Source organism: Oxyura jamaicensis, chromosome 14 (assembly GCF_011077185.1).
Source record: "Oxyura jamaicensis isolate SHBP4307 breed ruddy duck chromosome 14, BPBGC_Ojam_1.0, whole genome shotgun sequence".
Classification (NCBI taxonomy): Eukaryota; Metazoa; Chordata; class Aves; order Anseriformes; family Anatidae; genus Oxyura; species Oxyura jamaicensis.
In genome coordinates, this window is record NC_048906.1 from 17620211 (window position 1) to 17630403 (window position 10193).

Genomic DNA, 10193 nt, shown 5'->3' on the forward strand with positions numbered 1-10193 from the left:
TGTGCAGTGTCTCCTGGTGGTGGTCGTCGGGGGTCGTGGGGATGAAGGTTGATGACTCTTCCTTGTCACAGATAGTTGACCTCTTGTCTTTGCACAGACTCAGTTGCTCCTTGGCTCTTGTCCATCTGCAGGACCAGTTTCTGCCAGTTTCTTAAGACAGGCTCATACTCTTATTAAGAGACTGACCTTGGTAAGGGGCCCAAGGCTTCTTGCTTTAGTTAATTTGCACAATGCACCATAGTTAGCAAAGCCACTAAGTAGCATCCTAGTTTAATGGTGTCAGCGCTCTATTTCTACTTGATAAGATTCTCCTAACTCCCTCTCTCACCACCATGAGGTACCAGCATCTCAGCTTGGCAGTGTCCTGCTCCCAAAATGGCTGCCAATACATAAATATAAAATAAAACGATAAACCTGGATGTTTTCTGGGCCTGCCACAGGGCAGACGGGTGCTGCTTTGGTTGGGCCACATGCTAGCAAATTTAGCTGTTGAATGTGGTCATTTAATATAGGACGTTTTCAAATTATTTTAGAAGTCATTTGCATTTTAACAGGCAAACATTCAGGGCAAAGCAGAAAAATGTTTAAAAATGGACATAAATTAATGAATTATTGGGACTATTCTTGAGTGTTTGTTTGTTTGTTTGTTTGTTTGTTTTTCACACACTTGTACCATTTCAGGTATGTTGATACCTGAACAATTTTTTCTTTATAAATTCGGTGGCATTGTCAATTCTTGTGCCAAGTACCATAATTTGGTTCTCATTTTTAGCTGGCTGGTACTCAGCTCTCTGATGTTCACATTTAACCTTATTTTAGACTGTAAAAAAAGTCAGAAAAATAGTATTTTTACTTGGGCAATGTTTCATTTTTGTTGTTTCCATGCCTTCAGTCAGGAGGTGCACTTGGTGATCCTCATGGGCCTGTTCCAGCTCAGGATGTTCTATGATTTTACTGGCCAAAACATTTACACAAAAACATTATTATTATTATTATTAACATTTATTACTATTTTTTGATATTTTATGAAAAGCTGTTGTCCAAGAAGGCTGCTACTTTGAAGAATTACAATACTCTGTTGAGATGTCCACATAATTTAGGAGCCAACCATTTCCTTAAACAAATGTTTCTTACCTGAATTAGAAATAGTGATTTTTAAGCAGTCCAAATAAAATGTAATAATTCAGGCAGTTTAGTAGCCCTTCCCCCCTGCCCCCTTACCCCTCATATTGTATGTATATATATATATATATATATATGTTTTTACTTTGGCTAAATATAATACTAATGTACAATTGTTGTGAGATGTACTTGTGTTTATATATTCATTAACCAGTAGAGGGCTGTCATTTCTCAGGGTTATATTGGGAGAGCAGAATTTAAGACTTAAAAAGTCTTGCAGTCCCTCCTCCCTTCCTCCCTTCCTTCATGAAACAGAATAATATTTTAAAAAGTCTCCATGAAAACACAAGAAATAAGTTGTACAGGTACAGGATAAATAAAATGCTAAGAATTAGGAGTGATGTATAACTTTTAAGTTGGCAATAACAGGTTAGGAGAACAATGTATTTCTGTATTCAACAATGAAGGCTTATTTTTAATTTTAAACAAAACTTATATTTGCAGTAAACATGAATAACTGTAGGAGGGCCATACCATATAAAATGGTTTGTATTTTATTTATAAAAATAAAAAACAAACTGTAGGCTATTTTCATGCTGATAAATAGTTGGTACAGCCTGTTACCAGCCTCACAAGGATTAAATGTACTTGCACATTTTAACAATGCATCAAATGACCTATTTACTTCATAATATTAATGCTATATGAGAGGCAGATTAATTCTATGGTAGAGCAATACAACAAATCATTGGACTTAGGCTTATTACTTGTTTCAGTCATGAATGTAATAAAATATTAATATGAATATAATATATATACTATAATAATATATTAAAATATATTAAAATATAATTAAATAAATTAATTAAAATTAATTAAAGCATATTAAAATATATTATAATATATTAAAAATATATATTATAATAATATATTAAGATATTAATATGAATCTTCTTGGTACGCTATGCTTTTGACACCAATTGTTTTAAAAATTATAATTTTGACAAGTTATTATTAATCATTACTAGAGAAGAAAATGCAAGAAGCCATGACTAAGTCATTAATCTATCCATCTGTGTAATGACAACAGCCTTGTATGAAAATGACTGACTGTTCTTGTGTATTATGTTAACAAACTTTTGTTACTTATAATGTAAAGAGCTGAGGAGAAGTACCTGTGAGAAGAAAACCTGTATTTAGATAACTTCTGTGAAGCTTACTTTATGTTTTTTTTAAAACAGTGACATTTTGTCTTCCATCCTGTTTTCGTATTTAAGAAAAGTTCAGTATTTTCAGCCATGAAAACATGGTGAGATTTTCCATTTTGTGGATTTTTTAGTGTATATTTGGCCTGGTCTGTAGTTTGGATTTTAGCCTGACTGACCCCTTTATCAACTGAGAAAAATCTCTATCTGGTTTAGGGGGTGTTTTAAGCCTCAGTTGTGCTATCCAACTAACAAGACTATAGCCAATTTCTTTGAAATGGCCTAAAAATTCTTGCATTTCACAATTTCCCACAGAACCAACTTCATCATAAATAAAATCTACTATATTTATTTATCTAAAATTCTACATACAATTTGATGCATTATCTCTGATTAGGTTTCACAGAATCACAGAATCACCTAGGTTGGAAGAGACCTCCAAGATGATCTAGTCCAACCTCAGACCTAACACTAACAAATCCTCCACTAAACCATATCACTAAACTCTACATCTAAACATCTTTTAAAGACCTCCAGGGATGGTGACACAACCACTTCCCTGGCCAGCCTAACAACCAATGCCTAACAACCCTTTCAGTAAAGAAGTTCTCCCTACTATCCAACCTAAACCTCCCGTGGCACAACTTTAGCCCATTCCCCCTCGTCGTGTCACCAGGAACGTGGGAGAATAGACCAACCCCCACCTCGCTACAGCCTCCTTTAAGGTACCTGTAGAGTGTGATAAGGTCACCCCTGAGCCTCCTCTTTTCCAGACTGAACAATCCCAGCTCCCTCAGCCTCTCTTCAAGACTTGATAGTTTACCAGCTATCCCCCCAAACTCACTAGCTGATGAATTTTAAGAGGTTAACAGCCATAGTTCTGGTGTTTGTTACCTTGCATCATTACCTCACCGAATACATCTTTGTTCTTCTTCATGTTTTAGTAAAAACAATGATCTGCTGGAGATACAATTATAAAGATAAGACTATGAAGCAGAATTCTCTAAATCAATGCATGGTTTTATTATCCAGGTTACCAAGGAAATATATTTAGTTTTTTAAAAATATGAACAAATTTATTTTCTGAGGAAAACAATAAAAATAGAAATACTTATGTTTATCTGTACATATAAAAATACATTCAAAATTGGAAAAAAAAAAAAGTATTTTTGAGATTTATTATAAGCCATCTTGTAGCCACATCTCTTCATGTTCTTAGAACATTTACTTCTACGGTGGGCACTTTCTATAATTTGTGATGGACTGAAATAGATCTTTTTCCAGCAGTCTACATACAGAACACTCCTTACAGATTAAAAGCAAGCAAACAAACAAAAACACAAAAAAACTTTCCCCCATAAAATATATATATATTTTTTTTCCAATGAAACTATTTTAAAAATTAAATGTGACATGCTGCTTTGCTGGCTTAAAAATTACCACCAGTTAAAGAACTGATCTGTCTATGGTCTGATGGTTAGGGCACATTAGTAAGGGAAGTTAGGTTCCCTTTTTTTTTTTTTTCCTCGTGGAACTATGAACTAAACTCTGTATTAACTGTATTAAGTCTTTTTAAATTAGAGACTGGTCAGAGAAAAAGGCTCATCCCTTCTTCGATTGTGCCACATAAAACAGGACTTATAAATAAATTGAATGGCTGTCTGCCTAGCTGTCCTATGCCAGTGAAGTAAGGAGGGTGGTTAACAGCTTAAGGAAAGAAAAACTAGGTGTCCAATTCAAAACATGAGATATAGATCCTTGACAGTACAACATCACTGTTTTCTTACAATGTTTTCATTTGGGGCAGCTGAAAAGTGAGAAACAATGCTATCTCCTGTCAGTGTTATTTTCCAAAGGTAAAAGTTCAGGGATTGTTTTACTCTCTCTTTCCTTTATTTCAGTGATTGTTGGCTTTTATATCCTAGTTTGAATGAATTGTATTTCCAAGAAACACATCAGGAAAAGGAACCTTCTAATTAGTAAAAGGTACCTGGAACATCTCCTTAGTGTGAAATGTCTTAATTTGATTTGTGTCAGTATGGAACAATGCTAGGGCCGCATGATGAAATATAACCTTCCATTTAAGAAAAACAGAGTGATTAGTGTACATAGTTCTTGTATCATGCAAATGAAGGGTCCAGCAATTTGTGTAAACAGAGGGTTTGAAGGACGAATATTGAGACTCGAGTCTGGGAGATAAGAGGACCAAGGAGTTTTTAGGAAACTGATGACTTTTGCATGGGACACTGCCCAAACCAAATAAGGAGAAAGGGGGAGTTGAAGGATGACCGAAGGACAAAGCCTGGGAGGAAGACTACAAGCCTTCAGCACAAGAGACCCCCAGAGAGACCACCAGAGACTGATACACATGCATCCGGAGAGGGTTCGGATTCCGGGAACCGATTATAATAACCCTGCCTTTTCTAGGAATAGTGATGAATATGCATTAGTCTAGGAGCATAAAAATCAGCCGCCTGATGTAACAGGTGTGCGTCTTGGTGGAGCAGAGACTCCCAGCGCACCCAACGCTGTTTGCTTAATAAATTACAAACTTTAATTAGAATCCTATTTGGGACTCAATCATTTATCACAACTGGGGGCTTGTCCAGGATGGTCTTGGTTCCTGAATTCTGACTTGATCTAGGAGGGGCGCCCCACCATTTAGTGGCTCCTCTTCGAGTCAGGTTGGGACTAACACCATCCTGAACCTGAATAAAGGCAAGCAAAGAATTTGATTTTTTTTTATGAGCTCCCTTGCCAGCTGCAGCATTGTATTTTACCCATAATTCTGCGCGCAAAGATCCGAATGAAGATGGTGGAGTCATAGGTATTTAAGGCATATACCGTTCAGTTGGGTGGGATTCGGTTGCCTGTGTAAGAGTGTGGCTGAGATGGAACTTAGTTCCGAAGCGAGTGTGGAGGTCTTCTAACCGTGGTTCCAATCTCCCGCGAGGGACTTGGCTGGTGAAGGACCGAAGCGATTCCTATAGGATTTGTGGGTGGGTGATAGGTCCTAAACCCCCTCCAAGACACTCTTACTAGGTAACCAAGGGCTGCAGGAAATGCCACAGTAAAATTCCTAGATGGGTCAGACAAAATTGAAGACCCAGGACCAGAGAAAAGGGAGCAAATTAAAAATGCTTCAGTACTATATGATAGAATGGACAAATCAGGATATGCAACAATTAATAAGGGCCTAGAACCTGTGGAATCAGGACCTTTGAGTCCATCATGGTCAGCTCAGGCTTGTGAGCTGTATGCTCTATGTAGGGCCCTGGCACTATTAAAGGGGAAAAGTGGGGCTATATTTACAGCACGTTGAACTGAATGAACTCCCCATGCCTGAATCACCACCAGAAGGCAGTGTTGTACAACAACAACTGGAAGTTTCTCCAAAGATGTTGCCATTAAATTAATAATATACTTTTTTTTTTTTTTTAATGTCTCTTTCCATAGTAGCCATGTTATCATAACTGTGTAATTTGATTTCATTAAAGATTTTATTGCATTGAGGATTAATGAGATTGGATTAAGATAATTTTAAATATTACTTACAATTTGTAAGGGATTTTTTAATAGGCATTGTGACAGCTAAACACCACACAGCTGCTAGCTCACCCTCCCTCCCCCCCCCCCCCCCCGGGATGGGGGAGAGAAACAAGAAAAACTGAAGCCTGTAGGTTGAGATAGAGACAGTTTATTGGGACAGAAAATAAAATAATAATAATAATGATGTGTATGGGGCGGGTGATGTACGGTGCTGTTACTTGCTACCCGCTGACCGATGTCCAGCCTGTCCCCAGGCGGCCGCCCCCCACCCCCCAGCTAGGCACCCCTATATACTTGAAACATGGGATTAGAAATGAGAGAGTGACTGACTAGGAATAAATATATGGACAACACTCATTGTTTAATATGTGCTACATTTGCGATGTACTGGGCCTATGCTGAGCCTAGGCCTCCTGATGAGCCCCTGGGGCTCCAAGAACCAGATCAACCTAACCTTATTGTTCGGACTGTGAGCAAGGGCTCAAAGATAAGGAGGACTGTTTACAAAGGATAAGATAAACATGCAAGGTCTCAAGATAACAGGAGCCCCTCGGACCCCAAGAACTGGACCAAACCAACCTTATGGCTCAGATTGTGACCAAGGGCTCAGGGAGCATGCGCAGGGAGACGAGGTTAAAAGTTCAACTCTGAGGAAGACGTCTTACTTCATCCCGACGACCACCTGACGACCACCCAGACGGCCACCAGAGAATACTACGCAAGTGCAGAAGGACTGATAAGATAATTAGCATATGAAGTGGGACTAGGCAGAGCTAGGAAATGAATATGTATAGGTAAGTTGCAAAACTTAATGCATATGTAATATTTTAGGGGATAAAAGAGAATGCACAGGAGCGAATTGCTGCGCACAACTTTGGTGGGACTACCCCCCCCCGTGCTGCCCAGCGCTGAATAAACATACCTACTTTACAATCTTATTGTGGAGTCAGTTTTTCGTGAGTCATACTGTTCAGCATGATGTCAGATGATGTGGAATACCCCTTTGGCCAGTTTGGGACAGCTGTCCTGGGTCTGTCCCTCCCAGCTCCTGCTGCACCCTCAGCCTGCCCTCTGGCAGGACAGAGCGAGGAGCTGAAAAGTCCTTGGCTTAGTGTAAGCACTGCTCTGCAGCAATTAAAACATCAGTGTGTTATCAACATTAGTCTCATTCTAAATCCAGAACATAGCACCCTACCAGCTACTGGGAGGAAAATTAACTCTATCCTAAGTAAACCAGGACAGCTTCTAAAATAAAGAAGGGAGAGTAGGGGTGTGAACCCTAGGAAAAGTATGCTATATTCTTAAATTTTTTCAATCGATGGACAGAGGAAGGTCCTTGCATCTGTCCGTGCAGGAGAAAAGGTGGCAGACAGATCTAGGAGAAAGATCAGGGAGAAACTCAGTTAAAGGAAGAGCACAAGTCATGGTAAAATAAATAAATAAATTTTAAAAAAAAATACAGCACCAATTATTGGGAAAGGCCCCACACGCCAATAACCTGGGGGCCGAGGTTGTGCTTGTGTTTTAACAGAAGCCAGTCCTAGATGGGTGTCAGCACCATGAGTCCGTCCAGCTGTCTCATCATCTGCTTTAACATGATCACAGCACCCTCCTCCGTGGTTTGGACTCCAGCTCAAACTAAAAACAACGTCTGGAAGGGTCCCACTGGCATATGCAGGACCCACAAACAAGGACTCCAGGAATTGGAGGGGCAGCCAGGGCCCCCCTGGCTGGGTAGCACTCAGTGCCTGCCTCTCTCAGGGATGTGGTTACAAAGTTTGTTAAAGATAGAATTAGTATGCCTGGTAGTTTTTCTCTGTTTTAGTTTGTGTTATTCGTACTTTCTTAATTCGTGTTAATCGTGCTTTTTTGTGTTAATAAAGAAGGGGGAGATGTGGGAGTGTGGCCATGGGGGTCGACAAGCCCCATGGTTGGTGATAACAGTCAAGCCCCATGGTTGGTGATAACATCAGGAATGTAAAGAGTTCAGAGAAGGGAACAAAGAGGGGTGATTCAGGAGACGCCTTGCGGTCTCGGGTTGCTTGTTCTCCGGCCGTTGGGGCATGGAACGGTGGTAAAAATTTTATTAGAACACTTAATACCTAGATATGGGATAATCCAGTACATTGATTCTGATCAGGACACACACTTTACTTCTAAAATAATAAAATTATTATGTCAATCATTAGGTATTCAGTGGGAATACCACACTCTGTGGCACCCACAAAGCTCAGGGAAAGTAGAAAGAATGAATCAAACAATAAAACAACAATTGGCTAAGTTAATGATCGAGACACAAATGCCCTGGAATAAATGCTTATTGGCAGTTTTAAACATTAGAACTAAACCACACAGTGAGACTGGATTATCACCATATGAAATGTTATATGGCATACCTTATTCTCAAGGGATGCCCCTAGGGAACAAGTAGTTGAGGATCGTAATATCCAGAAATATATAATTACCATTGACATAAGATTAAAAGAGCTAAGAGCTGATGTTTTACTTGTTGCAGAGCAGTGCTTACACTAAGCCAAGGACTTTTCAGCTCCTCGCTCTGTCCTGCCAGAGGGCAGGCTGGGGGTGCAGCAGGAGCTGGGAGGGACAGACCCAGGACAGCTGTCCCAAACTGGCCACGGGTATTCCACAAGGTTTTCCACACGGGTACTGGCCATGGGTATTCCACACGGGTACTGGCCATGTATTCCACACGGGTACTGGCCATGGGTATTCCACACCATCTGGTGTCAGGGGTGGGGGGGCGGCCTCCCGGGGACAGGCTGGGCATTGGTCAACCGGTGGCAAGCAACTGCACCATGCATCACCCGCCCCGTACACATCATCATTATTATTATTTTATTTTCTGTCCCAATAAACTGTCTCTATCTCAACCTACAGGCTTCAGTTTTTCTTGTTTCTCTCCCCCATCCCGGAGGGGTGGGGGGAGGGAGGGTGAGCTAGCAGCTGTGTGGTGTTTAGCTGCCACAATGCCTATTAAAAAATCCCTTACAAATTGTAAGTAATATTTAAAATTATCTTAATCCAATCTCATTAATCCTCAATGCAATAAAATCTTTAATGAAATCAAATTACACAGTTATGATAACATGGCTACTATGGAAAGAGACATTATCAAAGACAGGATGACATTGTTTGACTAACAATGCTAGAGAGCAAACCTTACATGTCAAAGAACACACAGGATACGAAAATAAAAGGTTGTACTAGATAGTTATTCATCTTTTAAATAATTATAAACAAACTAGATGGAGAAGAGTGGCTTCAGAGTTCTGAACAAGGCTTCAATGTGCTCAGATTCTACTGACAGCTATTATGCCAGTAATAGTCCCATTAGCACCTCTTCTCAAGAGAGCAAAGTAAACACCTGTTAGAGGTATATGACAGTTTTGAGTCCAACAATCAAAACTTCAATTCAGAGCTTCAGAGAACTACTAGCAAGCAAATCTTGGTTAGTCATTCCAAGAAAAAAAATGGAAGGACAGGCATGTCCAAAGCCTTTACAAAGTTCAGTCAGGTAGCAATTGCAAGCTTTCTTTTGCCTCGTTTTTAATTTGCAAACCTTTTTTTGGAATTGCTAAATTTAGCAATTATACTTCATTACATTTTATTCTGTCTAAAGCAAAATGGGACATACATGTGTATCAAATATATATATATTAAAAAAGTAAGCTACTTTACTGTTAAGTCTCTGAAGGGATGTAGCAACAAACCCAGTAGAATCTTAGCTTTCTTTAGCAAAGCTTTTTTTTTGTTTGTTTGTTTTGTTTTGTTTTCTTTTGTTTTTGTTTTGGTTTGGTTTGGTTTGGTTCATTTTTTAGTTAAGACTGCACCATCTCATTTCAACCAAGTTGAGATGTGTAGTGTAAGAGCAGTGTTCAGTTTGGAGCATTCCAAATTCAATATGAAATGTATGGGATCACTCTAAAAGGTGTGATGATTCAAGCAGCTCTTTTTTATATTTCCAGCAAAGGTAAATGCATTCAAGAGGAGGAGGAGGAGGGGGGGGGGGGGGGGGAGGAGCAGGAGGAGGAGGAGGATCTCCACACAGCAGACATGCACCTCTCTAGAGCAAGCGTGCATCTCCCTGGGGAACAGAAGTGTTGTCTTGGAGCTCCAAAACATCTCCCCACACTGTTCAAGCATTTCCCTGGAGCACTCACCCACGCAGCTTCCTGCATCCCCAGGCATCTCAGCAGGGCTCTCAAGCACCTCCCTCAATCCCACAGGCAGCTCACCCACGTAGCCAGGCATTTCCAGGGATCTCAGGCATCTCCCAGAGCACTCCTGCACCTCCCC